The sequence below is a fragment of the Callithrix jacchus genome, chromosome 1 (genome assembly GCF_049354715.1).
Source record: "Callithrix jacchus isolate 240 chromosome 1, calJac240_pri, whole genome shotgun sequence".
NCBI lineage: Eukaryota > Metazoa > Chordata > Mammalia > Primates > Cebidae > Callithrix > Callithrix jacchus.
This window is the reverse complement of record NC_133502.1, coordinates 198,262,440-198,272,070: the sequence shown is the minus strand read 5'-3', so window position 1 is coordinate 198,272,070 and position 9,631 is coordinate 198,262,440. Positions and strand designations below refer to the sequence as shown.

The window sequence follows — 9,631 nt, the reverse complement described above, 5'->3', positions numbered from 1 at the left end:
TTCTTTTGCCTCAGCCTCCCTAGTAATTGGGACTACAGGTGTGCAGTACCATGCCAGGCTAATTTTTGTATTTTTAGTAGAGATGGGGTTTCACCATGTTGACCAGGCTGGTCTCGAACTCCTGACCTCAAGTAATCTGCCTGCCTCTGCCTCCTAAAGAGCTGGGATTACAGGTGTGAGCCACCACACCCGGCCAGAAGTTTCTTTTACTGTAACTATTAATGGAGTGAATCTGGGACACTTTAGAGCTCACCAGCTTTATAGCCAGGAAGAAAACCGCTCTCCCAAGTAGAACTCCTGATGACTTGCTAAGAGCAGCTTAAGAGCTGTCAGCAATGACTCACTCCTCTTATTTTAACTGCTCACATCAAGCCATCAGATAAGCTTTGGAAGAATACCTATTACATATTTACTACTGAGAAGAGATCAAGACACACGAATAGACAATTCTGTGAAGTGCACATCTGCACCTTCTCTCCTGAGCCCGAGGTGCTTCCCTCCCCAGGGGCTCCACAACATTCTTCAACTTGGAGCGCAAACCTGGGGTTCCTATGAACTTTCACTGGAAGGATCTTGTTAACACCCCCTGCTTATTAGTATTTCTGCCAGGTGTGACCCTCTAAGAAGCTTCATTCATTAGGCAGATGTATCAATAATCCAGATATATATATTTCAGCCTTTTTTTTTTTCTTTAAGGGATAAGCATTTATTCTTTTTAAGACCCTGGAAAACACAGGCTTTGGTGCTGCAGCATTCAGCTTATGCAAAACCTGGTGAGTGCTAAAATTTGCTTCTTTTTGATTTAGTCTCTTGCTAGCTTGAAGGACTGGATTTTATAACAGGTCAATTTCAGACCATTTGATATTGATATATGAAGATCCTTAGGGATTATTGAATGCATTTTTCATCCAGCTGCGATAGTATCATATAAGGAAAATGGGATTGACTGTTAAGTACAAATTGAAAAAGACATGGTCATTTAAGATAACTCCTTATCTGTATACAAGGAAATGGTATCAGGGAAATAGACCACCAGTTGACAGAAATAAATTTCACCTTGGGTTCCTCCTCCACACACCTCCTCGACTGCTGTTCACACTCATCTGGGATTATTCAATTATTCTGGGAGCCCTTTCCTGGGGCCCCTGTTAGAGGATGCATCTGGAAAGAGAAGAACATTCTCTGCTGTTTTATTCTAGAAGGAAGGATTGGATAGGAAGAGCTGGGACCATTCACGGGATAACCCTTCGGGACTTCGCTTTATCCCAGAATATGGCAGGTCTTCCCAGCAGAACCTCTGAGGCTTGCTGTAATAGAACAGGCAGAGAGCCGAGAACAATGATTCCACACCTTTTGTTCATCCACCAGGCTCACTCACGTGGCCTCTGTTGCTCACACTGGGGACAGTCAGCCTGTGTCCTGGGTGATGAGATGAGAATTTCTATCCTTACGCAGTAGAATGATTTTCATAACTCACATCTCTGTGACACATGACAGCTCACACAATCTTTTGGAGTGGCATATACACAAGAATTGTGGATTTGAAGCCCAGTTGGAAAATTTCCCAAGCCCCCACATATTCCCTTTGGTGATGGTTGGGATGGTGGGAACCTTTTCTGGTGCCCTGGAGTGGTAGAGCACCGGCCTCTTTCTGTTCTTGCAGTGCCCCTTCTCCAGTTCTCGAGGTGGTGGAAGAAAAGGGCTGCTGCTTTGACAGGGGCTACTTGTGGACAGGTCAGCTGGGAAGTGTATGCTCTGGGTCTTCCAGAGGACAAGATGGGGTGGTGTCGGCCGTGACCTTGAGGGAAGCAGAGTGCATGCCCCAGCTTGACTCCTTTCACCTTATAGGGGGAGTCAGCATCAGAAATTATCTCCCATTTCATAGAGGAAAGAGCTTTCACAGACCTAAGGAGAATCAGGTGGTCTGAGTCATAAAAGTCAGCCCCCTTAGGCTGACTAAAGGCTACCTCATTATTCCCGAAGACTTACTGTGTGCCAGATGTACCACTTCCAGGAGACTCTGAGGAGGGTATGGTGAAAATTGGACCAGTCTCTTTATACGCACCATGTTTTTAGAACTCACAGCATCATCACTCCCACTTTCTGGATGAGCATCATCAGCTGGGCTGTATGACCCCATTTTCCAACTGAGGAAACTCAGACTCAGAGGTGGGAAGTAACTTGAACAAGTCATACAGATGTTAGTGGGAAATAATTTCAATCTGGGGTTGTTTAACTTTAAAATAACTCATTCATTCACTCATCCACTCATTTTTTCATTCGTGCATTCCCTTACCCCCCTACCCATTCATCTTTCCACCCTTCCTTTCTCCCTTCCTTCCTTCTGTTCATCCATACACCCACCCATTCACCCTACCATCCATCCATCCATCCATCCATTTTTCCTTCCACCCATCCCTTCATCTATCCATCCATCCTCCACTGATTTTTCCTTACTTCTCTCCATCCAACAAACCATCCATCCACCCATCCATCCATTCATTCATCCATCCCCTCATCTATCCATCCATTCATTTTTTCCTTCCTTTTATCCATCCATCAATCCATCCACGAATCATCCATCCACTCATCCATTCATCCATCCAATGTCAATCAAGCATATGCTGGGCAATAACCTTCCTTAATCACTATGAGTGATTTCTTGGGGGATCCGAGGGGACCCCAGGGATTTCCCCAGAACTACCAGATTCTGGGGTTTACCAGAAGCCATCATGACAGGACTCTTGGACCATGTTGGAGACCTTAGTCTAAGCTTTGCTAGGAAGAAGCAGGAGGCAACAAGTCGCAAGGCATCTCCCACCTGGCATAGGGATTGGAGTGTGTATCAGAAGATGCACTTGGAAGATGGTGTGTGGGGGTGGAGAGAGTGGCTGGCATAAGTAGTTCACTTCCCTCCCAGAAACCCACAGGCAAACTCTCTCCACCAGCTATAATTCCAGCTCACCTGTCAGTAGGCTCGGGGCATGGAGCCAATTCTTTCTGAGTCTCATGAATCATAGCACTCAATTCTTTGGTACTAATAAAATGCAGTTGCTCTCAAAGACTTGACTGAATGAACCACAAGTCTATCGAGATCCTCAGGTCTCCTCTCTCTTTCTCTCCCTCTCTCTCGGACTCTTCCCTCAGGCAGGGCCTTAAATGCTGGCTGAAAAGATGTTGTGCCCTTGGGGGGCTGCAGGTCTGATCGGCAGGAGCTGTGGGTGGGGTCCAGGGCTCTGGGTTCAAGACCTACCACCCTCTGGTCCTGACCTAAGGGGATTGTTCCTAGGGTTTCTGAAGTCTCTTCCATCCTGACCCAGCGGGGGCTGACTCTCTCTAATGCAGTGTGGTTAGGGCAGTCTGTAGGCTCCCAAACATGGTCCTTGTATTCTAGGCATTCACAGTCTAGAGGGAAAGAGATGTGTCAGCAGCTATAATTCGCAAGCATAGTGATGCAGGAATATTAAGTGAACCAAAAACTGTTATTAGTTTCCCAATAATAGGTCCTGATTACAGGTCCTACTTGTGGGGAGGCCAGCTAGGAAGTGCATGCTCTGGGTCCTCTAGAGGACATGGCTTGGGGTGGTGTCAGTCACGACCTTGAGGGAAGCAGAGTGCATGCCCCAGCTTGGCTCCTCTCACCCTACCAGGGGAGTCACCATCAGAAATTCTCTCTGACTTCACAGGGGAACGGGCTTTCACAGTTGCTGCTGCAAAAAATGACCACAAAACGTGGCTTAACAGTAACACAGATAACTTTATTTCCAGTTCTGGGGGCCTGAAGACCAGAATCAAGATGCTGGAAGAGCCGTGCTTTGCCCAGAGGGCTCAGGGAGGACGCTCTCTGACCTGTGCCAGCTTTGATGGCTCCAGGCGCTCCTTGGCTTGTGGCCACATCACTCCAGTGCCACCTCTGTCTTTGTGTGGCTTTCTCACGGGGAGCTTCACTGACCTGCTGCCAGGATTAGGCACCTTGTGTACATCATCCCCAGGAATGACTGGAGACAGCTGTGAGCCAGGTGGTGCGGTGCCCACTGCACAGAGGAGGGAGCGAGGCCCATCTCCTGTCCTCACGGGATGCTCAGCTGCAGAAGCCCGGAGCCCCGAGGCAGCCACAGACTCTGGCCAGAGTGAGGTAGGGGCACTGTACGCGTGGCAGGGCCTGTCTGGGAAGACACTGAAGCGTAGGCTCCGGTAAGTCAGGTTATCGCCGAAGAGGAGTCAGAGAGGAGCTCTGGGTGGAGGGTGTGACCCCGAGTTGACCCTCCTCATTTTACAGATGGGGAAACTGAGCCTCAGAGAGAAGAACAATGTGGTCAGGGTCCCACAGCGAGGGTGCAGGGGGCGGAACCAGCGTGGGACCCAAACCTGTCTGACTCCAGTGCTTCTGGGGACTAGGACTCTCTGCGTGTCTCTGTCTCTCGCCCAGGCATGGACCTTCCATAATCATGAGCGAGTGCCAACGTTTGCCAAGTGGCTGCTCTGTGCCTGCCGTGGAGCTGCAAGGTCTAGAGGAGACTCCAGCAGCGGCCTTGATCACAGATGCCATGTGGAGGCCAGAGAGTGGGGAAGCCCCAGGGGACTGTGCAGCGGCCAGAGTGAGTGAGTGTCAGTGGAGAGGCCTTTAAAACCATTCCCAGGGGCAAGGGACAGAGGCAGGAGAGGCCACATGGAGAGGCCCCTGACCACCCAGGCTGGAGCCACCATTGTCACTCATCTGGATTATCGCAGCAGCCTCCTTGCAGGCACTCCTACGTCCATCCCTGCCTCCCAGTAGCCCAACGAGGGACCAAGGCATGAGTGCACATGACGTCATCTGCTGCATGCCTTCCCAGAGCTCCCTCTCACCCACAGTCAGCACCAATGTGTTGGGACACCCACACTTTTCTGCCTTCACCCATCTCCGGGGTCCCGCCCCAACACCTCCACTTCCTCTTGCTGGCTCCCCAGAACTCTCTGCTTCAGACCTTGCATCTGTTCTTCCCCCTGCCATGGCTGTTCCAGGTTCAGACATCTGCAGGGCCGTCTTCCTCCTCTCCTTCCCCATGTGGCCCCACTGCCAGCTTCTCCGCGAGGTCCCCCTGGCAAGCCTCTTAAGTTGCTATCCTGGCCCCAGGACTTCCCATCACCCTTCCCTGCTTTATTCCCTGCTCGATGGCACTCTTCACCTTCCACTATATCCCCTACTTATTTATTACCTTCCTCCCCTCAACTAGAATATAAATTTCATGGAGGCAGAGAGTTCTCTCTGCAGCGTTCACTGCTCAACATCCAGGAGGCTTGGCACCTACGAGGCGTCTAGTGGACCTCAGTCCATCTTCTAAGAATGAACAAATGGGTGTCAATCATAATTTGGGGGGTTTTGGTTAATGATCAAGAAGCCATGTAGGTGAGCGGTTACAGGGACAGACTCAGGGTCAGGTAGACATTAGATCAAATGCCAATGGTGGCACATGTCAGCTGTGTGACCTCAAGCAAGTGACTCAGGTTTGCTGTGCCTTGGTGTTCTCACCTGTTCAATGAGGATACAAGCCTCCCCTGCCTCACGAGGAGCTTGTGAAGATGCCAGTGCACGCAAGGCATGCAGCATGAGGGGAATACAGTAGGCGCTTACTCAGTGACAGACCTTCCTACCACAGGTGGATTGAAGATTCTTGGGATTTCAGCAAAGCGGCTTGGAAGATTGCCTGCTCTTTCTTTCCCTTGCAGGTGGGGAAGCCAAAGCATATTTCAGAGCCTGGGGAGGGTCAGAGTTTTGCTTTTCTTTCTAAGTTAAAAGCCCAAACCCCCCAGGATTCTCCAGGGTGAAGTCGGAGCTTGCAGCCAAGTGTCACTTCAGGGGCAGAATTCTCTACCTTGGGCTGTGTGGAGCAAACCCAACTGGGCCAGAAAGGCAGCTATATCATCAGGGTTCTCCAGAAAAACCAAATCAATAGAAGAGAAAAGCATCATGTATGAATATATAGAGAGATTTTTATATAAAATATATGGATAGAAAGAGATTTATATAATAAACATATCTGAAGAGATTCATTATAAGGTTTTGGCTCATGCGATTATGGAGTCTGAGGACTCCCAGGGGGATCTGCCATCAGCAAGCTGTAGACGGAGGAGGGTCAGTGGTGTAGACCGAAGGTCTGAGAGCCGATGGAATGGATTGTCGGAGTCCAAAGATCTGAGAACCGGGAGCATGAGAGCGAGAAAAAGACCAGTGTCCCAGCCCGAGCCATCATGCCAAGGGAGTTCAACCCTCCTCCCCCTGTGATTCTGTCCAGCCCTACCCATCCGCATGGGGCAGGACCATCTTCTTTACTCAGCCCGCCCATTTCAATGGCAGTCTCTTGCAGAAATGCCTCACAGACACACTCAGAAGCAATGTGTGAAAGATGAGCCCTAATTCCACCCAGCGGCTGGCACATCTGGACCGAGACCACTGGGGCTGACACCCCTGTGGCTGCTGTCATGACTACGTCCTTGGGACACCGCGGAGGATCAAGCCACTGGTAGGCGCTGGGTTGGACCAACAAGCTGGCGAGTTGGGGTTGGTTAGAGGCTGACAAGAGGTTATGTGAATTAACAATACTTTGCAATTTCTGGGATCCATAAAACCTCACCTGCAAGGTCCCAGGTAAACAGGGAAGGTTTCCCCGCTCTGGTCACGTCTTCCTGCTTACTACTGCAGACAGTGAGCAATCCTTTTAAGCACACAGGAGATCGGCTCCTGCCATGCCTTCTCCCTCTCTGGAGAAGGAAAACTAAACTCCTTCCACACTTAGCACCCCCAGACCCCTTAGGATCAGGCCGTTTCCTCCTGTGGGACCCAAGGTCCTGCAACTCTGTCCTCTCCCCCTCCCTTCCAGCGACACCAGCCTTGTCTCTGTGCCACAAGCGTGCTGAGCTTGTCGGGACCTCAGGGCCTTTGCACATCCTCTCCTCTTTTGTGGAAACTCCTTCCCCCAGAACTTGACTAAGATGCACGTTTCCATCCCTCCTGTGGCTTTTTAATAGTAGCCACGCCCACTTGCTTCCTGTCCCTCCCACCCCCGTGACTCCTGGCACCCACTCATCCATTCTCTGTGTCTGTAATTTTGTCATTTTCATTTGTCACTCCATTACATGGAGTGTAAATGGAATCATGCAATGTATAACTTCTTGAGGTTTTGCTTTTTGCACTGGAGTTAATTTTCTATCGATCCATCCAGGTTGTCATGTGTATCAGTGAAGAGTGGACAGGTCTGCCTCCTCCTCAAACCTCCCTCTCCAGAGAAGCCCCCGACACCACTCCTGCTTCATCGTGTTCTTTTTGTTGTGAAATTCCCCTGTTTATGGGGTGACTGGTTTAACATCCAACGCCCCTAGTGGCGAGTGAACTGAGCCTCTTGTATCCATGGGGCCTCTCGGCATGGGTGAAAACGTCCCACCCAGAAGCAGTGCTCAAGAAACAGTTTCTTTGCTGAGTGCATGCTTAGTTGCAGACCTGGATACAGAATCTCAAAGAGGAGAAGGGCTGTGCCTTGTACTCCGCTGGGTGAGTGAGTGGGCGGTAGCGTCTGGAGGAGGAGACAGTGTGCCCGATTTCCCACGTGCTGGGCGCTTCTCCTGTGCCCTGTTCTGGGATTTCCCATAACTCTCTGCCAGTCTCATTGCAGCCCGCCGGGAGGTGGGGCAGCTGGGTTGGAGAGGCGAGGATGTGACTGTGGGCTAAGGTGCTGGAGGAGGGCAGTGCTTGATAGATAGCCACCGAGGGGTTTGGTGTGAGTATGGGTGTGGTGTGGCCCACCCGCATGAAAAGGCTACACAGACGTCAGCACTCCAGGGACCATGCTGTCCCCTCTGCCTTGGCCTGGCACACCTTGTTCACTCCCTTGCAGCCTGCAACCCCCACGGGGCCCGGGTTGTGAGTAGCCACACCAGCTGAAAGTACCAAGAGTTTCTGGCCGTCTGGAGCCCAAACATGTAAGCTAAGAGAACCCAAGGCCGGCACGCCCACCATCTGACACTTCCTGGAACCTGCAGATTTTGGAGCTGGGGAATACCCTGGAGACCCTGGATCTGGTGGGTCACCAAACTGCCGGTGCCCCTGGAAGACAGAGTGGGGCTGCGGGCCAGGGATTCAGTCCACCAGGAGCATGTTCATGTACACCAGGCACACATGTGGGCCGCATGATGTTCTATTTGTACAATGGGCTCTGTGGTTTTTATTTTTATTTTTAAATAAACCTTTTTGTTTTGAGATAATCGTAGATTTGCATGCTGTTTTAAGAAACAATACAGCAAAACCATGTATCCTTTACCTAGTTTTCCCCAGTGATAACATCTTGCAAAACTTGTAGTCTCATGTCCCAACCTGGATATTGACGATACCGTTCAGATAGGAAACATTTCCATCCCTGCTGTGGCCCTTTTCTAGTAGCCACGCCCACTTATCTCCCGCCCTCACCACCTCCCTAACTCCTGGCAACCGCTAATCCGTTCTCCGTGTCTGTAATTTTGTCATTTTCACAATGGAATGTAAATGGAATCACGCAGCATGTAACTTCTCTGGGTTTCACTTTTTTGGATTGGAAGTAATTTCCCTTCGATCCATCCAGCTTGCCGTGCGTATCAATAGTCGTTCCTTATTACCACTGAGTCATATCCCACGCTGTAGCTGTGCCACTGTTTGCTAACCCACTCACCTGTTGAAGGACACCTGGGTGGCTTCCAGTTTTGGGCTATTATGAATAAAGCTGCTATAAACGTTCATGTACAGGTTTTTATGTGAACATAAGTCTTCATTTCTCTGGGATCAATGCCCAGGAGTGCAATTGCTGGGTTTCGTGGTGGAATATTTACTTTTTAAAGAAACTGCCAACTGATCTTACTGCGCAGTGTAAGAGGGAGCCAGTTTCCCTGCGTCCTCACTGGCATTTGGTGTTGCCACTGTTTTTTTATTTCAGCTATTCTGACGGGGGCATGGCAATAGCTCATTATGGTTTAAACGTCCACTTCTCTAACGGGTCTTCATTTTTTTTTTTAATGTTTTAAATCACAATTGGGTCCCACTGGCCCATTTCACAGATGAGAGAAACTGAGATCCAGAGATTGCAATAAACGTGCGGAGCTGCAGCTGGATCTCTCGGTTTTCACCCTGATCATGGGCCATTTGGAGAAGAGAGAGATTTTTAAAAAGCTCTTTAAAAGCATGCGTACGTTTACATGGAGGTGTGGAAAGCATCATTTTGGTATTTTAATGGAGGCGGGTTTGCTTTCTGTGATGTCCTATCACTCTGTATTCTTGTCCACTTGGAGAGCTGGCTTCAAGCTGTCTCTGAGGGATGTATCGTCACCACACAACATTGCTGGATGACCATCGGCCTGTACCATGTGGACACCTCTTTATAGATCTAGAGACTTGTGAGCCGCCATGGGTGTGGTGGTAGAGTCCGGCCAGCGAGTGGGGCCTGCCTGACACTGACCCCCGCCAAGTGGACAGAGGCGCGCTGCCTCTTGATGCTGAGGGGAGTCACTAATCTCTGCCCTGAGAGGGACATGGCCACCAGCGAGGCTGAAGGCTATAGCCGGCCTGGGAGCCACAGGTCAGGGTTTAAGCCCCACAGCGGTGCCCTTCTCCCTCTGCGGGGCCCCTTGC

General features: G+C 50.2%; 1 long non-coding RNA gene across 1 annotated transcript; it reads left to right on the top strand.

Annotated features, from left to right (window-relative positions):
• Positions 1-625: 625 nt before the first annotated feature.
• LOC118146318 (uncharacterized) lies at positions 626-8,235 on the top strand. The gene is made up of 4 exons (XR_004731998.3): positions 626-773; positions 1,664-1,734; positions 3,769-6,503; positions 7,203-8,235. It is a non-coding gene; the product is annotated as an uncharacterized LOC118146318 (long non-coding RNA).
• Positions 8,236-9,631: the final 1,396 nt, after the last annotated feature.